A 19,799-nucleotide genomic window follows, 5' to 3' on the forward strand; every position below is an offset into this window, starting at 1 on the left:
TCTCTTTTGTACAGTGTCATTGATAACCACTTTGGAATACTATGAAATATGTAGGGCATAAGGATATAACGTGTGTTAAATTTATCCCTGTTTGTGTTGGTTTGTACAGACAGTAGGCATTAGAGCCGCAGTCTGGAATGCCACACTGAAAGTCAGACGTGGGGTGTACGCTTTGCCTTGCCTCACAGTCTTACGACACTGTCACAGGCACCCCGGGCGGCCTTTTTGGACCTCACTGGGGTCTGCTCTGACTCAACACTGTGCTCGAGTCATTCTCATGGCTTCTTGCTCAGGGCTGCTGGTGTCACGACGTCAGACCCTCACCAGGGGAGTTCTGGGGCCTGGTTAGTAAAGCACACTTTAGTGAGCGCCGGGAGCCTCCCTCCAGCTCTGGGGGACCGAGGCCCACACCCAGCGTCCCGAGTGTGCAAAACCCTGGAGACGTGTTCTGGAAGAAGGGTCTATTCGTGTGTGGAAGGTGCCTTCGTCTTCGTGAGGTGGAGCAGCCTCACACTCCCACCTGGAGCGCCACCGCCGCGTTCCCACTGGCAGGCCCGCCTCCCACCTCGTGCCCCTCCCATCGATCCTCCACCCAGAAAGCGGAGAGATCCTCTGAACACACAAGTCAGGTCATCCATCCCTCCCCTGCCTCCAAAACTACCACAAAATACTCAGCATCTCCTCCAAATCCCTTCCTAGGATTGTGCCCACCTCTCTGACTTCCTCTTCTGCTATCTCCCCTTCTCATCAGGCTCTAGCCTCACTCTCTCCTTGCTGCTTCACGGACATGCCAAGATCACTCCCTGCTCGTGGGCTTTGTACTTGCTGTTCCCTCTACCTGGGATGCTGTTCCCTCAGACCTCTGCATGGCCAGCTCCTTCTCATCAGATCCCATCTTGAATGTCACCTCCACAGAGAAGCCCTCCAGTCTTGCTCTTTCGCATCACCTGCTTTCACTTTGATCCCAGCACTGATCACTAACCAATGTCTTTCTGGTTATTTAGCTGTGTGCTTTCCTTCCTCTGTGAGAAGACAGGCTCCACGAGAGCAGCAGCACTGTCTGGGGTCACAGACACGACCCACCAGCTCTGGGTCAGTCTCCAGGCGGCCCCCAGTCCAGAGTTCTAGCTGCAGCACCAGCCGGCTTCTTGAGCAAGTGTTGGCATTTTGTTCTCAGCAGCTTTGGGAATCAGATCTCATTCCCACCCGTGACTCAGCAGCAGCGGGAGAGCGGCTGGGGTGGGCACGCCAGGGAGCCTGCAGTCTTCAGAGAGACAGCGCGCTCCGAGGAACGCAGCCCACGCAGAGGCTGAGCACGAAGCCCGCGTGCGGGCCACTCCGGGAGGCTGGCCCTGTGCTGGACCTCGCCAGCTCTCAGCGTTCCACGCACCAGGCAGTCCTCCAGCCTCTGAGTGCCAGCATCGCCCAGCCACGGGGTCACCGCGCCGATGGGGCTCAGGGGACCAAAGTCGATTTCCATTTGCAGAACAAAGACAAACACACACCCCGCCAGCCCATCCTGGGAGAGCTGCGTGAGGAGGGCCGGCTTCCGGGCCTGGCATTCAAAGCCCACGGGCTCTTTCACTGGCTTCAGTAGTTCCTGGCAAAGCAGACGCGGTCCTCCCGCTTTGAAACCTAATTGCCTGCCCATGGCTGTGAATCCCATCTCCAAAGGCAAAAAAAAAAAAAAATTAAGTAGGGGTGGGGACAGCTCTCACGGAACGGGCCAAGATGAGCCCATTTAAGCTTTGACGTTATACCATTTGGGGAGGCCAGTTTTTTAAAAAGCTAGCCTGAGAAGCTCCTGTTTAAAAGAGAAAGATCCATAAATGCAGCTTCCGTCAGTAATGAGAAAATGGAAATCACAAGCAAAACCAGAAAACTCATTCCACCAGAATCTTAATGACCTTCGGAATAATTGTGCCGGTCTCTCAAATCAAGGGGTGGACGGTGACAGCTCCCGATTTTCATCTGAGGGTCAGACGGGTTCATGTTTTTTTAATTGGGCTCATTTCTAAACCATGTGCTTGTCATGACGCCTTCATACCCTCCCTGTCCCCCAGCACAAACGCCTTCTCTCTCCTGTCTCCTCAAACGAGAGCAGCTTCTCGAAGGAGAAAGGAGCTTCCCTTTCTCGCAAACAGATTTCGCGTCATATGACTGCTCCGCCGTGGGTGAGCTTGCATTGCTCTTGCATAAGAGAGCAATTTCCTGCAGGAAAAAAAGGGGAAAAAATCGAAACTGCTCGCTCCTCCTTGTTTTCCATGTAAATGTCTTCAGCCTCAGCTCCCGAAGATAATGGGCAAGAAGAGCCTTTGTTTCAGGAGGATGAGTGTCAGTCTTTCACATGGCAGTGAAATGTTTTCTTGTGAGACTCATGAGAAGGAAGAAATTCCTTGACAATTTTAAGGGTGCTCCAAACAAAATGATACCTTCTGGTGAGATCTCATAACAGGTTAAAGTTCAACAACAATTAACAAATTAGAAAACGCTACCATTATGGCTGGATATAAATTAGTGGCCTTCACTTAGGATGCTTAAAACGAGGAATGAGATCTTAAAAGTGATAAAAATAATAATAAGCCTTGGTATAAAAAATAAAGGAAAGTGTAATTTCCCAAGTGTGCTCAGAGGTGTGAAAGGTGACAGCAGCCGTCAGTTCAACACAGACACGCCAGCTCTTTGACAGACACTGACCATACCACACGGTCTCGGGGGGCCTCGGATCTGTCTTGGCGACTTCACTTCCCTTCTCAGTTCTGACTGTCAGCTTCGTCCCACCCAGAGAGGACAATGAGGCCAGCCCAGGTCCAGTGTGAGGGTCAGCTCTGATAGTGGGGATGGCGGGGTCAAAGACACAGGAAAGAGGCAGGGAAGGAAGAGACCACCGTTCTGCATTCGTTCATTGACCTGATAAACGTTTGTTGCTTGTGCTTGTTGCACACCCACCATGTGCCAGCTCAGGCCGGGTGCCAGGGAGACAACGGCAAGTAAAGCAAGACCAACTCCAGCCCTCTTGGAGCTTACAGAGAAGAAGACTTCAACCACGTAAACACACAGATAAATGCAAGGTGGCCGCTTCGCTAATTGCCACCAGGCGTGCATGGGCACATGCTCCTGTGCGCAGCAATAACCGAGAGACAAGACCTGTGTGGTGGGTCGGGACAGCGTCCCTGGGGGGTGGGGGAGAGGGGCTGAGCGTTCACTACATGCAGGGGCTTTTCCTATGCTAGGTCCTGGCTAAGTATGTTTACAAGCATCATCTTATTCACCCTTCACCCCGGCCCAGGGGGCAGATGCTGTTGTAATCTCCTTGCAGACAAGCATCCGTAGACTCAGAGAGGCAATATCGCTCGCCCAAGGTCACAGAGATGATTATGTGGAAGAGCCCAGACTCAAAGGCAGGTGAGTCGGCCTCCAGAGCCCATGACCCTGACTCCCCCACTGGGGACCGCCGTCCCGGAAGTGGTAGAGACCTGCGAGGCCATCTCCCCTCCTCGCCCCTGCACCTGTCTCCTCCCTGCCTCCTCCCTGCCTCAGGCAGGCACATGCATGCACACTCCTGCTCTCTCACATGCACACTCACACACATTCTCTCACTCTCTCCTAAACACTCACACGCACTCTTACACACTCAGGCACAGACTCACACTCATACACACTCACGCACTCTTACATGTATTCTCCTAAATACTCACTCACACACTCTCATACACACTCATACACGTACTCTCAGACACACACACTCACTCTCACACACAGTTCTCTCTTACACACCCTCACATACTCTCTCTACACATTCACACTCTTACACAACACTCACACACTCTTACACACATTCTCACACACACACATGGTCTCACACAATCTCACATGCTCTCCCACTCTTTCATACACACTCACAGAGACTTCTCTTGCACATTCTCACAACTCTTTCACACACACACACTCACACACACTCTCAATACTTCTCACATGCACTCTCTTCTCTCCTTCTCTCTCTTCATGTGTGCGTGTGCGCACACACACATACACATCCTGCCCTCCTGCTCCCCTCGGCCGGCTGAGCCTCCATCACCTCCGTCCTGTCCCTGGCTTGGCTGTGCCCGCAGGTCCCTGCGCTGCCGGTTGCAGGCAGAGCGAGGTCCGCACTCCCGCGGCCGGCTGAGCACGAACGAGGGGGCCCTGCCCTGGACCGTGGAGCGTGAGCAGGCACTTGGCCCCGAGAGCAGGAAGAGCAGCTTCCCAGGCAGAGAAAGCCGCGCGTGGAGAAGCACCAGGTGTGAGAGGCAGAGCGCACCCAGGGAAGGCGGACGGCGTCTGGCTGGCTCAGACGTCCCCCTGCTCTCACAGGGCCTCCCCAGGCCTGCTTCTCCTTTAGCACTCCCTGTCTCAGGGGTGCCCCACTGCCCAGTGCACAGCCCGCACCCCAGCACCTGCCAACTCACTCGTCACCAAATCCTCCTCAGTGTAGCCCGACTCGGCCCACTTCTCTGCCTCCGCTTTGCAGCCACCACCCTCCTTCCAGCACCCTCCATCTCCTCCTGGACACCGTCACAGCCCCCGACAGTTCCCCCACCCACTGGGGTGTACCCGCTCTGTCCTGTTCTCACGGGGCAGCCAGCGTGGCCTTCCTTTCTGCATGTCGGCTCCCTGCTTAGCACAGCTCCCAGGGCTCAGCTCACACCCTTCCCCCGACAAAGACTCCCGCCCCAGACCAGTCAGAGCCCCGGGGTCATGCTTCGTGACACACTGTTCTTTTCTTCCCTGACCCTCAGCAAAGTTTGCACTCCACACGTGTGTCTGTGATTACTTGGTCTGACACTTGGAGCCACAGGGAGGAAGGGTACTGCCACCCGCACCCTCCTCCCCCTGGTCCGCATGTGGCAGGCCCACAGTACATCTTTGCTGAGTGGACAGGTAGATGCTAAGCGCTTGGAGTATGGCAGACATGGGGCCCGTGGGGGCAGGGGGATGGACTTATTTCTGGAGGGTCTCGGTCACCACGCTGAGTGACGCAGGGGACAGCCTTGGGGTCTCCTGGCCCGGACATGGGGCAGCAGCTTCTGCTTCCCTGGGGTGGGCAGGCTTTGGAAGATGGCCAGCCAGCTTTGGGCTGCCGCAGGGCCCCATCTCCACCAGTGGGTTCAAGCTGCTGATGAAATAAGCCAGCTGAGGGAAGGCAACGTGTTCGAGAGCTGAGGAGGCCTGCGCCCAAAACCCTGCCAGCTCCAGGCAGGTGGCACCTCGGGCCCTCCCACATGCTTTGCTGCCCAAGGATGCCCAAGGCTCAGTGGGGCCCCGTAAGCTGGCACCTTCCTTGGGCTCCAGAAATCCCAGGGAGACAGCTGGGGAAAATGGGGCCTCCTTCTTGACGGAGGAAGTTAGAGGATAGTAAAGAGCCTGTGCAGTGCTCATGGCATTCCTGCAGCTGCCTGAGAGACAAAGAGACAGATGTTTATGCCCATGATGACTCCAGGCCAGCAGGCCAGCCAGAGACCCCCAGCAGCTGTGTCAATGCATCTGAGAAGGGGGTTCTTGGGATGCTCACACCATGGCCCAGCCAGAAACACACCCCGGAAAACACTGGTCCACTCACTCTCATGCAGCAGACATTGACCAACATTTAAAAATCAGGCAATTTCACACTGAAGCTTAGGTTTCTGGCTTCTCTTGAAACAGCTGGAAGATTTCGTTCCCACTTGGCATCACTTGCCCAGAGTGGGTGCTCCCGCCCCCTCCAGACGGGCCTAAGCTCTGCAGCCATCGCAGTGCCCGCCGCTCTCCGTCACTCATTTCCATCAGCTCTCTGGCCCAGGGGTCCCTTGGTCAGCGCCTGAGAGGGGCAGACAGTCGTCAGATGATCCTCCATCTGGGTGATCACGTCTGTGATGGGGGACACAGGAGAAAAGCACAGAGAACTCTGGAACTAGAGGATGGTTCCTGACCCCCCTCAGCCTGACGGGGTCGAGCTCCCTCCCACTACAGAGCACAGGGGGACTTCCGGTTGGCCCCGGTTCATCTGGGCCACCCACCCCTATCTCTGAGGTGAAGGAACTGCAGACCCAGCAACTTTCTGGAGACCAGGCCAGCCAGGTGCAGCACCAGTCACCCGGGCGTCTTCACAGCTCAGAGGCCACAGAGCGCATTCCAAATTCTGACAGAGGTCCCGGCTCGCTGGAGACAGGCGAGGCTGAGAAATTCACCCACTGAATGTGCAGCGTCTTCAGCAACAGCGGGCAGGTCACCTGTGACACCCCGATCTGCATCCTTCCACAACCCTCCACGGCCTCAGCTTGATGCTCAAAGCTTGTCCCCTGCATGCCCTCTGTACCTCACCCCACTCTTCTGCCCCACAGAGCCCCTGTCCCAGCCAAACTGCCCCAGTGCACGTCCCGCTGGACCCTACACGTGCTGTCTTCCCTGCCTCAGTTCATCCTCCCTGAACCTTTCCCTTCTTCCTGCTCATCTGTTCCTTCCTGACCTCCCTATCAAGACCAGCCCCTCCAGGAGGCCGTCCTGAGGCCACAGCCACAGCCACGTGTGACCACTCCTTCCTGAGTCCTTGTGTTTAAGTCAGGTCATTTTCCATGACAAAAACCCAACGGGGAGAATAGGCTCACAGATCTGCGCATTCCAGGGCCAGAGTGGCGTTTGCACTCGCAGGAGGCTGCCCCTCTCCACCTCTCGCCCAGCTTCCCCGCTCACCCCTGGGCCGTCTCTCTCCATGTGGCAGCCCCTGGAGGCGCTGGGCTCGCTTCCTGCCAGCATGGCAAACCCCATGGAAAGAGAGGCCCTTTTCCCATAGCTCCAGCAAAAGTCCATCAACTGACCCTCAGCAAGCTGAGCAGACTGACTAGGGTCATGTGCTCATCTTGGAACCATTCATCGTGGCCAGGGCGCAGGACCAGCCCCACCCAGACTACAGGGAGTGAGACTAGAGGAAGCGTTCATCCCCAGAGGAATAAGCTCTTGGGAGGAGACGGCTTGCATGCTGGCCAGGCGCACAGCAGATGTCAGTGGGCCCTTCCCCTGTCATCTCTGTAATTTCTCGCCTTACTCTGCAGTGCGCATGGCTAACTCCCCTTTGCAGCTCCTCCCGGCCATGGCTTTATGCCTTCCATGAACGCTCACGGGATTAAACTGTAGTAATTGACATGAGCTCCGCCAGGAAAGCCCCGACATATGGATGTTCTGTCTCTAAACAGACGAAAGCTCCCCAAGAGCAAGCCTGGCTTCTCTTCAGTGGGTGTCATCTGTGGTACCACAGTGATAGGCACCTGGCTGCCCAGTAACTGTTTACGTCCTGACGCCTTAGAGAACATCATGGAAAGAACACAGACTTCCCCGGCAGACGGAGCTGGGTTTACATCAAGGTTCCCTGTCTTAGGAGACGTGCCTTTGTCAAAGTACCAATCAGGGTTCAGTGGAGAAGAGGCCACTAGGGGGGATGAATAAGGGCTTTATTGTTGGAATTTGACTGTCACAGTGTGGGAGAAGAAAGGTCTAGCTGAGAGTGGGAGAGTCAGAGGACTCACCAGTCAGTCGATCCGGGAAGCCGGTAGGACTGGGAAGGGGGAGCTGACGGAGGAGACTCCAGCGAGCCACTGCCTCCGTGGGTCTGCCGCGGGTGTCTGGGGGAGAAAAGCTGGACATTGAGAGGAAGAAAGTAAAGTCCATGGGCACCACCAGCCCCTCAGTGCCTCACCGCCACCACATCCCACGAGATCCACCTTGGAGAGTGTGGCTCTGCTCATCTCCACCTCCGGATTCTTACACGAGCACCTGTTTTGGCCAGCTCACACCCAGAGCCGTGCAGGGAGAGGAATCTGGGCCGCACAATTCCAGTCTAAGCACATCAACACAGTACCAAGCACCACGGTCAAGCGCAGGTACCTTCCGAGCTTCCGTTTCCTCATCAACGAAATGGGGATGTTAATGCTTAGCACAGGACTCAACGGGCACGCAATCATTACTTATATAAGATTTATTTATTATAATTTATTAACTTTCGCCAGAATCTTCGTTACTTATGGAAATTTTTGGCCCTCCTTCTGACCATGGCAGTGTCTTGAAGAATTTCCATCTCTAGTAATTTAGACAGAGAAAGGCAAATACTCTAGATCTCTCCTATAGGTGGAACCTAACAATGTGAACCTCATGGAAACAGAGTGGACTGATGGTTACCAGGCTCTGGGGGTGGGAAATAGGGAGATGCTGGTCAAAGGGCGCACACTTTCAATTGAAAGATGAATATGTTCCGGAGCTCTAATGTACAGTGTGGTGGCGATAGTTAACGATACTGCATTGTACACTTGAAAGTTGCTAGGAGAGCGGATCTCAAATGTTTCCATGACAACAGCAGCAACAACATGGTAATTATGTGAGGTGAGGGATGTGTTGACTAACCTTCTTATGGTCAACATTTTACCATATGCACATGTATCAAATTGTCACCACATTGTACACCTTAAACTTCTACAGTGTTATACATCAATTACATCTCAATAAAGCTGGGGAAAAAAAGAGCTTCCGTCCCCAAAGCCCCTGGCAGTCCGCCCTAAGGGCAGCCATGACTAAACTTAAGTCTCGCGTTTTCAACAACATTAATTACCACCCTGCAGGAGGGGCCCAACGACTGTGGTGTGCCAACCTTTGCAGAGCCAGGTTCCTCTGGCCCCTGGGCCCATTTGGAGATCATTCCTGTTTCCTGCCTGGCTTGTTTGTGGGGTCATATTGGCCTGGGAAGCAGACAGGCCACGTGAGGTTCCAAGCTGCAGGCTTAGGGCTAGTCATCACCTGCAGCCTCCACCTCCCTGGGGACCCCGGACTCGTCAAGCTGCAATTTGCCTCCTTAAAGGGTAAGACCACATGAACACCTTGCCAGGAAGCAACAGCCATCCTATGGCTTCAGAAGGCCTCTTCTCTGGCGACTGCAGAGCTGGCCCTTTAAGGCAAGTGGGCTGCCTCCTGGGGTGGAGGGGGCCGGGAAGAGGCAGGCACTTCTCTGCTGCCTGGGGGAGAGAGAGAGAGAGAGAGAGAGAACACACGCATTTGTGATACCATGGCAACGACGAATCCTCCAAAACAGATTTGTTTAATTTGAAGATTAATATTCAGGGAGACAGAAGGACAACTTTCTCTGGGCTGCTCACAGACCCCTGAAGGCTGGTTCAGACAAGAACCAGGCTGGGTGGGTTGAGACCTGGTGGAGGGACCCACCTCCTCCGAGATGGGGAAACGAGTAGGAGAGGGGAAGGGACCAGTCCAAAGTCATGAGTTTATCAGCAGCAGCTCCAGCAAGCAGATCAATGGTTCATTTAGGCAACAAATATTTATTGAGTGCCTACTGTGTACCAGGCACTATTCTAGGTGCCTGGGTGCAGCGTGGATGCAGTGAAGGGTCAGTCGGTAGTATACTAAACTTGTAAAATTGACCCTGTACCAAGCTTGGTGCAAGCGCATGTGGTGCACTTCTTGATCCTTCACAGAACCTGAGCAGCTGTTGGGGCCCCAGTTTCCCCATCCGTACAATGGGGACTGTTAATAAAGTGGATGTGAGATGAAGATGCACATGGAGGTGCTGGTTCTGTGCCTGGCCCAGAGTGAGCGCTCACTGAACAGGAGCCGTGGTGACATCACGTGTGAAAGGGCAGGGAGCCACGGGCCAGGGCCTGTTCCGTGGGAACTTCCTGCTCTGCCTACTGGTGTGTCCTGTAACGCACCACCTTCCCACTCGCTAACAAGCAAGGAGGCGCCCCATTGCCCAGGGGTCAAACAGCTCCTCTTGGTTTCTGCTGGCCAGGGCGCTGGGACTTATGAACCGGATACAAGGACAGTAGCACTGAGCCCCATCCAGAGAGTGTGTTGTCACTGTGGCCTTTCCAGACGGATTCATGGAGAGCAGTGACAGTAACTCCTCACTTCTGGTGCCACCTTGCCGTTTACATGTCACTGTCACACAGGTTAGTCACTAATGCCAGAGCCTGAGCTCTAGAGCCGAAGGATCCCTGGGAGGGCAGAGTCATCTAACCCAGCAGCTACCAAGCCTGAGGTCTCCTCAGGGTCACCCGGGAGCTTTTCAGGCGCCAACATGAGAAGGGTTTCCTTTTGCATCCGCGCTTAGAACATGCCAGCTGCACAAAATGGTGTTCAGTAAGGAGTTCCCCGTGTCTCCTCCCGAGAAGCAACCACTCTTCATGTGCCTTCCAGAAGGCAATTCACGTATGTGCCGGCAACAGTATTCTGCACACTCGTGGACTCCCGCTCCGCACACCATCTGCTCCCTGTTCTTCTCAGTTATCAGTGGATTATGGAAGTGGATATCAGTATGTCAGGACAGGAAGATAGAACTCGTGTTCTTAATGGCTGCATAGTATTTCATTGGCCCCTTATGATGGACACGTGTGGATATTCCAGTCACATGCTCAGTCAAATAGGGCAGCAAGTTTCCTAGCACATACATTCCTCTCTACATAAATCTTTGTGTACTTTTATGAGAGCATGAAAGGATATGAGGGGGGTCTAAAATGACAGACTCCTGGGCCTCTCAGATGTTTTGATTCCATTGGCCTGGGGTGACACCCAGAATCTGAATTTTGAAAAGCACCCACATAAATTGGATGGATGCTCACATTAGGAATCTCCTGGTTCATCTGTAAAAGAGAAGTGTACTGCCCTGGGAAACTGAGTGGCCTATGCCAGGCCCCTGATGCCTGGGTCAAGTGCCAGGCCTCCTGCAGTACCCCAGAGAGGGGACTTGCACTGTCACTGCTGCCAGTGACCGAGCCTGGGTGCCCCTGCGCACGTGCCGGGCTCTCTCCAAGAGGCAACGATCATTACTCAAGCGGCCACGGAGACTAGCTAATCCTGACCCATCCCAGCTTCATGTAATTTTATTATTTTTAATATCTGGAAGGACGTACAGAAAGGCAGTAACGGTGGCTGCCCCCAGGGAGAAGCCGCAGAATGTGGGAATCAGGATAAAGAAGGAGACTTTTCAATGATTAACACAGGAATTATTATTATTAAAAAATCTGCTGAGTGAAGACTATAAATAACCACAGAACATCCTGGTCTACTGTGCTCATCAGCTGCGTGAACTTAACCAGGCCGCCGACCCTCGCTGAGCCCCAGTCAGGCACCGCCGCAGCCTTGCTGGGTCACAGGAGACGGTAAATGAGTTAGTGGATGCGGAGCACTTGATGTGGCTATAAAAAGCTCCGCGAGCAGCGGCACGAGGCGGCACGAGATGCAGAGAAGCAGCCCAGGCTTTTACTGTTCTGCAAAAGGGCAGAAGAACACAGAGAAATGAAGCCGGAAGCTTGACGCTGGCTGCAAGGCGAGGATGGGGACAAGGGTTTCTGTGGCTGTCGTAGGCCTGGCTCTGCCTCCCTGGGGAAGTCTCCACCGTTGGGGCCTGGACCCAGTGAGCAAGATCATTCAGGAGGATGTTTTCTGCCTGGGATGGTGCTGTGGGCCACCCATATGCAGAGAGTATGACATCCTCCAGACTGTACCAGGGGACCTGCTCAAGCCTGGAGGCCAAGCTCCCCGGGAAGCAGTAGCATTTCACAGGACGATGAGAGCTCAGAGAAGCAAAAGCCAGTCGGGAGTGGAAGATGGGCCAGGAGTCCCCAGTGAATGATCTTAACTATGGAAAAATAAAGTGGAACGTTTCGGAACCCTTTCTGGAGGTTGCAGTGGAAAAAAAACCACTTTCTTTCCGTCGGAACAAAGACAGCAGGTGTGTTTCCCTTTCGAGAACCTAACTAAGATGGTTCTTTTGAAAGAAAATCAAAAGCTGGGGATGCTGTGCATCAGATCTGGCATGCAAACATCTTACCCACCCCTCTTCCTCTCAACTCAGACAAAACTGAGGAATATGAAAACTTAGTGATTTTGAAATGATGAAGGATCTGGTGATCTTGGGTGATCCACAGACATGGCAGCAATAGGCATGGCCTTCGTGGTGGGTGTCTCTTTCAGATGGGGCAAGCTCTCTCTTGTTTGCCACAGTCTCCACCATCCCTTATTGCACCACAGCAGTCTACATCCCTTGTACCTATACTACTGTTGTAGCCCTACTTTGTGTCCTCAAATCTAGCTACCGTGCTAAAGCCCTCAAAAAGAGTCAACACCAAAACCAGTACCTAGCTCTGAAATGCATTTCTGTGATTTTACCAAATGATTTTCCTTTCTATTACCGATTTCCATCATTAACTGCCAGCAAAATTAATTTTCCCGAGTCTACCCTGGCCAAAAGTCTGATGCTCTAATGTTTAAAGACTGTGTGATTTAAGGAAAGCTACTAATGTCTCTGAGCCTCTGTTCCAATAGGACTTACATGAGGATGAAATTTTATTATTATTAATTATTATGTTTCACAATTTTGCAGGTTGACTGAGTGGTCCTTTTGCTTCACATGGTGCCAGATGAGGGCCCTGGGTGGCAAGAAGGTCCAAAATGGCTCACACGACTGGCAGGTGGCTCTGACCACCAGCTGGGAACTCAGCTGGAGCTGTTAGCTTGGAATCTTGGTTCTCCGCCACGCACCTCTCCACGTGGCTGCTTGTGCTTCCTCACAGCATGGCAGTGAGAGGCACGCCAAGAGGCAAAGACAAAGGCTACAGCTCTTAAGGCCCAGGAGTTACCCAGTGTCACCTCTGTCACATTCTATCGATCAGGTGAGGGCCAGCCCCTAGGATTCAAGGCGAGGACAAATGGACTCCACCTCTCGATGTGGATATGGAAGTTCTCCTCACAAAAAAACATGGGAGGCGAGAGGTATTTTTGCAGCCCTTTGGAAACACAGTTTCCTACCACTGGGCTTCCACAGTGCCTAATACACAGAAGACCTGCAACAATGTTAATGTCATTCATTCATCCATTCATTCATTCCACATCCATTATTAAGCACTCACTGTGTGCCAGGCCTTAAACTAGGCCCTGGGAAGATGGAGTCGGTTCCAAGCGCCAGGGAACTCACAGTTCTGGGTGGGAAACAGGCAGGTAGAGCAGTAATGGCAGCACACCTGACAAGTGCTTTGCTAGAGAATGCACGGGGACTGGCAAGAGGACTCACGCTGGGCCAACGGGAATCAGCCTGGGAGATTGGCTGGCTCCATTGGCAAAGAAAAGTGCTTTTTCACAGGAATGGTAGGCTGGCAGAAGACGCCCGGAGCTGCTGGAGGCGGGCTTGCTGTCACATGGGACCTGCCAGTGCCCATCTTGCCATGTGTGGGGAGGGCTTGCAACAGATAGGCAACCAAATTTCCTTTTTCGCTAAAGTAATTTGGGTTCAAGTTTCCCCCACTTCTTATCAAAGAGAAATCCCTACAAACACTTCATTCTCGTGGCACTCATAGTCTGATGGAAGGGACCATGACATGCAACAAATAATTATGTTTCCATGTGGTAAGGGATAAAACAGGGATGTGTGTGGGATATTAGGAGGGAGGGAGTGGGTTAACTTTCCCAGAAGAAGGTAAAGAAGCTCTGGAATGTTTCCTGGGGGAGGCTCCCCACCCACACACCTACCACAGGGTTGGTCATGTTAACAGATGCTCTGTATGCACCAGTGGAAGAAATGGCAGAGTCATAAGACGAAACTAGCGGAGACCAGCGATCCTATTTTAAATCTGCCTCCTGCCTAACTTCTTAATTCAGGGGTTTTTAGAATTGGCTGCCTGGCATCTGCACGACAGAAACAGAATCTCCTGAGCAAAAGCAGAGTCTTTTAATAGACCTCCAGAGGTTAATGGGCCTGGCAGATCTTTGACATTTATTGGCTTTTACAAGCTAGTGGATCCGAGTCAGAAAGCCGATCAGATGCTCCAAATCGATGGCCCCTTTGGGGTGCTGTCTTCGCACAGAGCCATAATGAGGTGACCTTGGATGCCTGAGCCCTGAAAGAACAGAGAGAGGATGTCAGAATCGTAGGAACTGCTAAACTGATCAAGGCCTACACCGTGCCCCCTGGGTCCCTCCAGCCCCGAGATGCTTTACCCATAGCTTCTGTGATTGCACATTCCTTCCGCCTCACCCTGCCGGAACAGCTACAGCACCAGTCTCCTTTTAAAAAGTCCCTTCCCTCATTCCACAAACATCTGTGGAAAAGCTTTGTTATGTCACTTAATAAACAAACATTTCCTGGGCCACTGCTCTGGGCCAGGCACAGTTCGGGGACCAGAGAAGACTGAGGTGCATTCTTTCTCTTCCAACAGCTTAGAGTCCTGGGGGACACTCCGAGAGACCCAGACCCTGTCCATGCCCTGTGATGGGGCTGGCAGAGGGGACCATAGAGAGAGCAAAGGTGGTAGGGCGGAAGGCATGCTGACTCTGGGGGATTAGAGAAGCCTCCCGAGCAGAGAGCATTTTGCTGGGTTCTGAAAGCTACTAGGAATTCACCAGACAGGCAAGAAGGAAAAGGGCATCCAGGCAGGCAACAAGGTATGTAACAAACACAAAAATACAGAGACACAAAGACACTGTCACTGAGGCACACAGAGTACAGAGGGACCATCACTTTTCTCCCTTGGCAAAAAGAAAAAAATCCTTCTCCCTCACTTTTCTCCTTTTCTCACTTTTCTCATCTTGGCCAAAAGAAGAACTTAAGGGCTGGGAAGAACAGGCAAAACATACTTTCCTACATTGCTTACATTGCTGGAAGGGATGAAAATTATAGTGGAGCTTTTTGGAAAATAATTCGGCAATATCTGCTCAAATTTAAAATATACATAAAATATATATATATATTTTTTAAATATACATGACATTTGACCCAAAAACTCCACTTTGGGGACTCAGATCTATAGAATTTCTTTTTCTAAAAAACACACATACAGGGGCCGGCCCCATGGCGGAGTGGTTAAGTTCATGCTCTCTGCTTCAGTGGCCCAGGGTTTCGCCAGTTCAGATCCTGGGCACAGACATGGTACCACTCGTCAAGCCATGCTGAGGCGGCATCCCACATGCCACAACTAGAAGGACCCACAAGTAAAAATACACAACTATGTACTGGGGGCTTTGGAAGAAAAAGGAAAATAAATAAATAAATGAAATCTTTAAAAAAAAAACCACACACATACAAAAAAATAAAACTTTAGTATCAAAGGCTATACTCACACTGATGTTTATTGCAGCATCATTCATTGTGGGGAGATAAAAAGGAAACCACCCAAGTCCCCATCAATTAGAGACTGGTTAAATAAAATGCGTCATGTGCAGGTCATGAAATTCCATGAGCTACTAAAAAGACTAAGAGAGATGCCTCCAGCCACCGGCCTTGTGTGCCGGAGAGGCCCTCTTCTCCAACACAGTTGGGGTAGGAGTTAGTCAAATAAAAGTCATGAAAAAGATACACCGTTTTAATTTTTTTAAGCTTAAAACCTATGAATGCACACTTCTAGAATTTTACGATTTCTCCCTTTGTGTTAAATTGCAAAATGTCACAACTTCTTCCCATCCCCGTATGCACTTTCCACTGTGACGTCACTGTGCTGATCCTTCCATCAAGAGGTGACATCTGTTCCCCACCCCTTGAAACTGGGATGACCTCGTGCCGTGCTGTGGTCCACAGCAGGCAGCAGAAGTGATGGTAGGAGACATCCGAGGCCTTGAGACATCTTGCAACTGTCATAGTTTGGCTCTCTTGGAACGCTGCCCTGAGGCCACCATGTAGGGAAGCGGACCCGGCCTACTGCAGATAAAAGGCAACGAGGAGTGGAACGGAGGCCCCCCTAGCTGAGACCAGCACCAAGTGCCCAGCAAAAGAGTGAGGCTGTCTTGGACCTTCCAGCCCAGTCAACTCTCCAGCTCAGTGCAGGCCTGTGAAAGAGCCAGGAAAACCAGCAACCCCAAAGTCATGAGAGATAATAGACGTCTCAGTCGGCTTGCGCTGCTAAAACAAAGACCACAGACCGGGCGGCTTGAACAGCAGACATTTGTTTCTGGCAGCCTGGGGGCTGGATGTCCAAGATCAAGGTGCCAGTGTGGTCGGTGAGAGCCTCTTCCTGGCTTGCAGACGGCTGCCTTTTGCTGTGTCCCACATAGTGGAGCGAGAGGAGGCTCCGTCTCTTCTTGTAAGGCTCCGCCCTCAGGACCTCATCTAAACTAACCACCTCGCAAGTCCCCACCTCCTGACACCACCATACTGGGGGTTAGGGCTTCCACAAGTGAATCTAAGGGGCACACGAACATTCAGTGCACAGCAGTAGATTATTATTGTGTCAAACCATGACATTTTGGGTTAAGGACCAACACAACCTGTCTCCTGTAAGCCCAGAAGGAAGCAGAGGCAGCAGAAGGGTGCAAACACAGGAGAAAGAAGTCTGGTGGCCAAGAGTGTGTCAGCACACCGTGGACCCAACAGCATACTTCCTGGGGAAATGGAGAAGATGGGTAAATCCAGCAACTCTCTGTCATAGAGGTTGGGAAAGAGAATTTCTACCCTGCTTTCAAATAAAAAAAGCAACTACGAAGAAATTTATATGGTGTGACCAAATTTTAGAAAAACAAAAACAATGTATTTGTACATATTAGCATGAGCATGGAAAAAGGTCTGGAATGATACACACCAGACTGACATCATGGTTATCTCAGGGGGACAAAAGTGGAAACAAAGAAGGAAAGAGAAATAGGGGGAAAAAACTGTAGCAGAATGGAAAATATACATGATATTAAGTAAAAATGAATATATGCTGGACATATATAAACACATCCATAATACTATCATCAATATGTAAAACTTGAATATGAACATTGAAGGTAAAATTGAAAAATGAAAGATGAGATAGTAACAGTCTTCAGCTTGAATTTCTCTTATTTAATAGAGTTTTTATAATAAAGAGAAGAGAAAAAGAAAGCTATACCCTCAGATATGTGCCATGGTACCTCATGATTTGTATACCAACTACATATTATTACAATCCACAGGAAGTAGTTTCTCCCTGTTCTTTATTTGCACATTTATTTGTTTGTGTAGTTTTTTTATAACATGCACTAGCTTCTAGCTGGCTTTCTTTGAACGCATTTTTATATTGTGTGATTTGACTATAAGATGTTTGAAGATAAAAGAGTTGTCTTACATAACTGGGTCTCTTCAAAGTGCCTAGGTCATAGCAAGTGATCAATAAATGTTTGTTACATGAAAAGAAAAATAAAGGCTCATTTTGACAGCAGAGGATTGGAGGGGAGAGTCAGGAAGTAGGGGATTCAACCTTCCGAAGAGCCCTGAGCGAGTGCATTGGTCGGGGTGCAGCCGCGACAGGTGGGCTAGACTCCCACCTGCTCCAGCAACGAGGAAATACATGGTCTTGCATGAGTGGACGTCCAGAGGAAGAGCAACAGCAGTCCTGGTCATCACATCCAGTCTCAAAAGCCCCCAAAGAAAATGAGAACGGTTTCTTTTTGCATCTCTTCCTTAGGAATATGGAAAGCTTTCCCACAAGCCCCCATCAGACTTCGAGTCATGTCTCATTGGCTATATTTAGGTCACACGCCCAAGCCTAGACGAACCACTGGTAAGTGGAAGAGGGCTACCGTGATTGGCCTAGACCACCTGTAGATCAATACATGGTCCTGTATACACATGGTTAGTACGCAGTTCTATCACGTGGAACTTAGCCCGCGATTTTGACAGCACCTGAAGTGGTCCATACTCTGTTCAACAAGAGGAGTCCACTTCTCATATATTTGGATGCCATGGCAAGGCCCAATTGCTACAAAAGCTTCTAAATACTTCCTCTCTGTTTCTGTACTTATCTCACTAAGCGCCAGTAGCAAATGATTAGTGGAACAGCCCTGGTCAGTGGACCACACTTTGAGGAACGCTGGCTTAAACTACTCAGAATCTCTTCTTGGACCTAGGATGGGGTCAGCTCCTCCCAACTTGTGTGGAGCTGGTATGGAGACCTTAGAGAGTCAAGGAGATGTTGGCAAGGTACGAAGGCAGAAAAGAAGTGGGGTAGGCAACCCACAGTGTTCCTTACACTGCACTTCAGCGGTTGCTGCTGGGTGTGACCAGCTGAGATCAGGTCACATTCCATCTACAACTTTGAGCACAGCTCCACACACTGAGATGGTGTCCTTGCTGCATTCAGCTGGCATGTCCTTCTCTGGGGCAGAATGAGGTGAGACTCCCACTCCCAAGGGGTATCGAAGACTAGAAGAAAACAGCCTGGCCGTAGGAGGCTTGGGAAGGAGGAGAGGGTTGTTTGGGGTATCAGAGCAGCATCAGTTAAGATAGGCTAGGTTCCACCGCAATAACAAACAACGCCACCTTCTCAGTGGATTATAACAACAACATGGTTAATTTCTCACTCGTGCTACATGTTCACTGTGAGCGGGCTGGGTTCTGCTCCACATCTGCCTTACTCAGGGACCCAGGATGATGAGTGGCTCTTACCTGGAACTCTGCCAATTTTGTGGCAGACAGAAAAAGAATATGGGGAACCACAAGATGATCTGTCAAGCTTTCCCCCAGAAGTAACACACTTCCCTCCTCCTGTCACCCAGAGGAGTCCCTAAAACAGTTTCCATGTCTAAGGCTTTGTTTTAAGTTGTACTTGCGTATAGGAACCAAGGCAGAACATTGCCAGATGGCCAAACCGCAGAGCCCATCCAAACCTGAAAGGTCCAAGATGGCAATGGCGTGCCACGTGCAAAAGGTGCGGTGTGCAAGAAGCGAAGATCTGTGCATGCCCCAAGTGCGCCGACTCCAACAAGGATGCGCAGACCCCTCCCCCTCCACATCCCTTGAGAACCCTACTCACCTTCCCTTCCAGGAGAAGGTGTTTTAGGGCACGAGCTCTGCCTCCTCCATTCGTTGATCAACGAATAAAGTTTCTGCTCTGCTATTCTGAGCCCGGTCTGTTGGCACCAGTGGGTCCAGGCAAAAGGACCCACTTGCGGATCACGGGTGCCTTAGGGCTCGGTGACACTCCACAGTTCATTAACCACAACAAGTCACACGGCCAAGCGCGAAGTTAGTGGGGCAGAGAAGTGCGCTCCTCCCCAGGAGGGGCAGGGAGTGTTTCTGACCAAGAGTGCTCCCTCCAGCTCCTCCTTCCCCAGCCTGAGCGCATTTCTGTGGAGAACGGTTCTCCTCCCACACTGGCCACACGGGGAAGTCTTTCCTGGCTTGGACCCCGTTCGACATTTTGATGCGATCCTCCTCACAGAATAAATGCCCTGAGGTGTCTTTCCCCAGCTAAATGAACACAGGCTGAGAAACAGGCGGGAGGGGGTGCCGTGTACCGACAGTGGGCTCAACACTCTGCTGAGTTTCTTCCACACATCTCACAACACTCTTACCCTAACCCTCCGGAGGCAGGTCTGACTACCCCACTTTACAGCAGAGAAAACAGGCCCAGAGATGGTGAACAACTTGCCCTCGCTCTCAAAGCTGGTCAAGATCATGGCAATGATGATTATTTGTACTCTCATCAGTATTGTTCAAAAGGCTGCCTTTTATCCAGAGTTACTCTGTGCCCTGTACTGTTACATACTTTACCTGGATAACCTCATTTAAATTTCACAACAATCCTATGACATAAGTACTGTAATTTTATTTATTCTATAGGTGAAATCGAGGCTTAGAAAGGTAAAGTTTCCCAACTTGCAAAACGGAGCGGAGTCCAAACAGAACCCAGATCTGCTCGAATGCAAAGCTCGCCTTTCAGCCCAGAGCACACCACCCCTTAAGGATGGAGACCCACCCCACACGAGGGCACCACAGCCTCCCCAGACCAGGTAGGAAGGGATGGGGGAAGACAGAGGGGAGGACAGGGAATTCCTGA

The 19,799-nt window shown here is 51.4% G+C and overlaps 1 long non-coding RNA gene across 1 annotated transcript; it reads right to left on the bottom strand.

Annotated features, from left to right (window-relative positions):
• Positions 1-13,760: 13,760 nt before the first annotated feature.
• LOC139075035 (uncharacterized) lies at positions 13,761-18,908 on the bottom strand. The gene is made up of 2 exons (XR_011525055.1): positions 18,774-18,908; positions 13,761-13,907 (listed from the first exon to the last, which is right to left on the bottom strand). It is a non-coding gene; the product is annotated as an uncharacterized lncRNA (long non-coding RNA).
• Between the last annotated feature and the right edge of the window lie 891 nt (positions 18,909-19,799).

Source organism: Equus przewalskii, chromosome 13 (genome assembly GCF_037783145.1).
Source record: "Equus przewalskii isolate Varuska chromosome 13, EquPr2, whole genome shotgun sequence".
NCBI classification, from domain to species: Eukaryota; Metazoa; Chordata; class Mammalia; order Perissodactyla; family Equidae; genus Equus; species Equus przewalskii.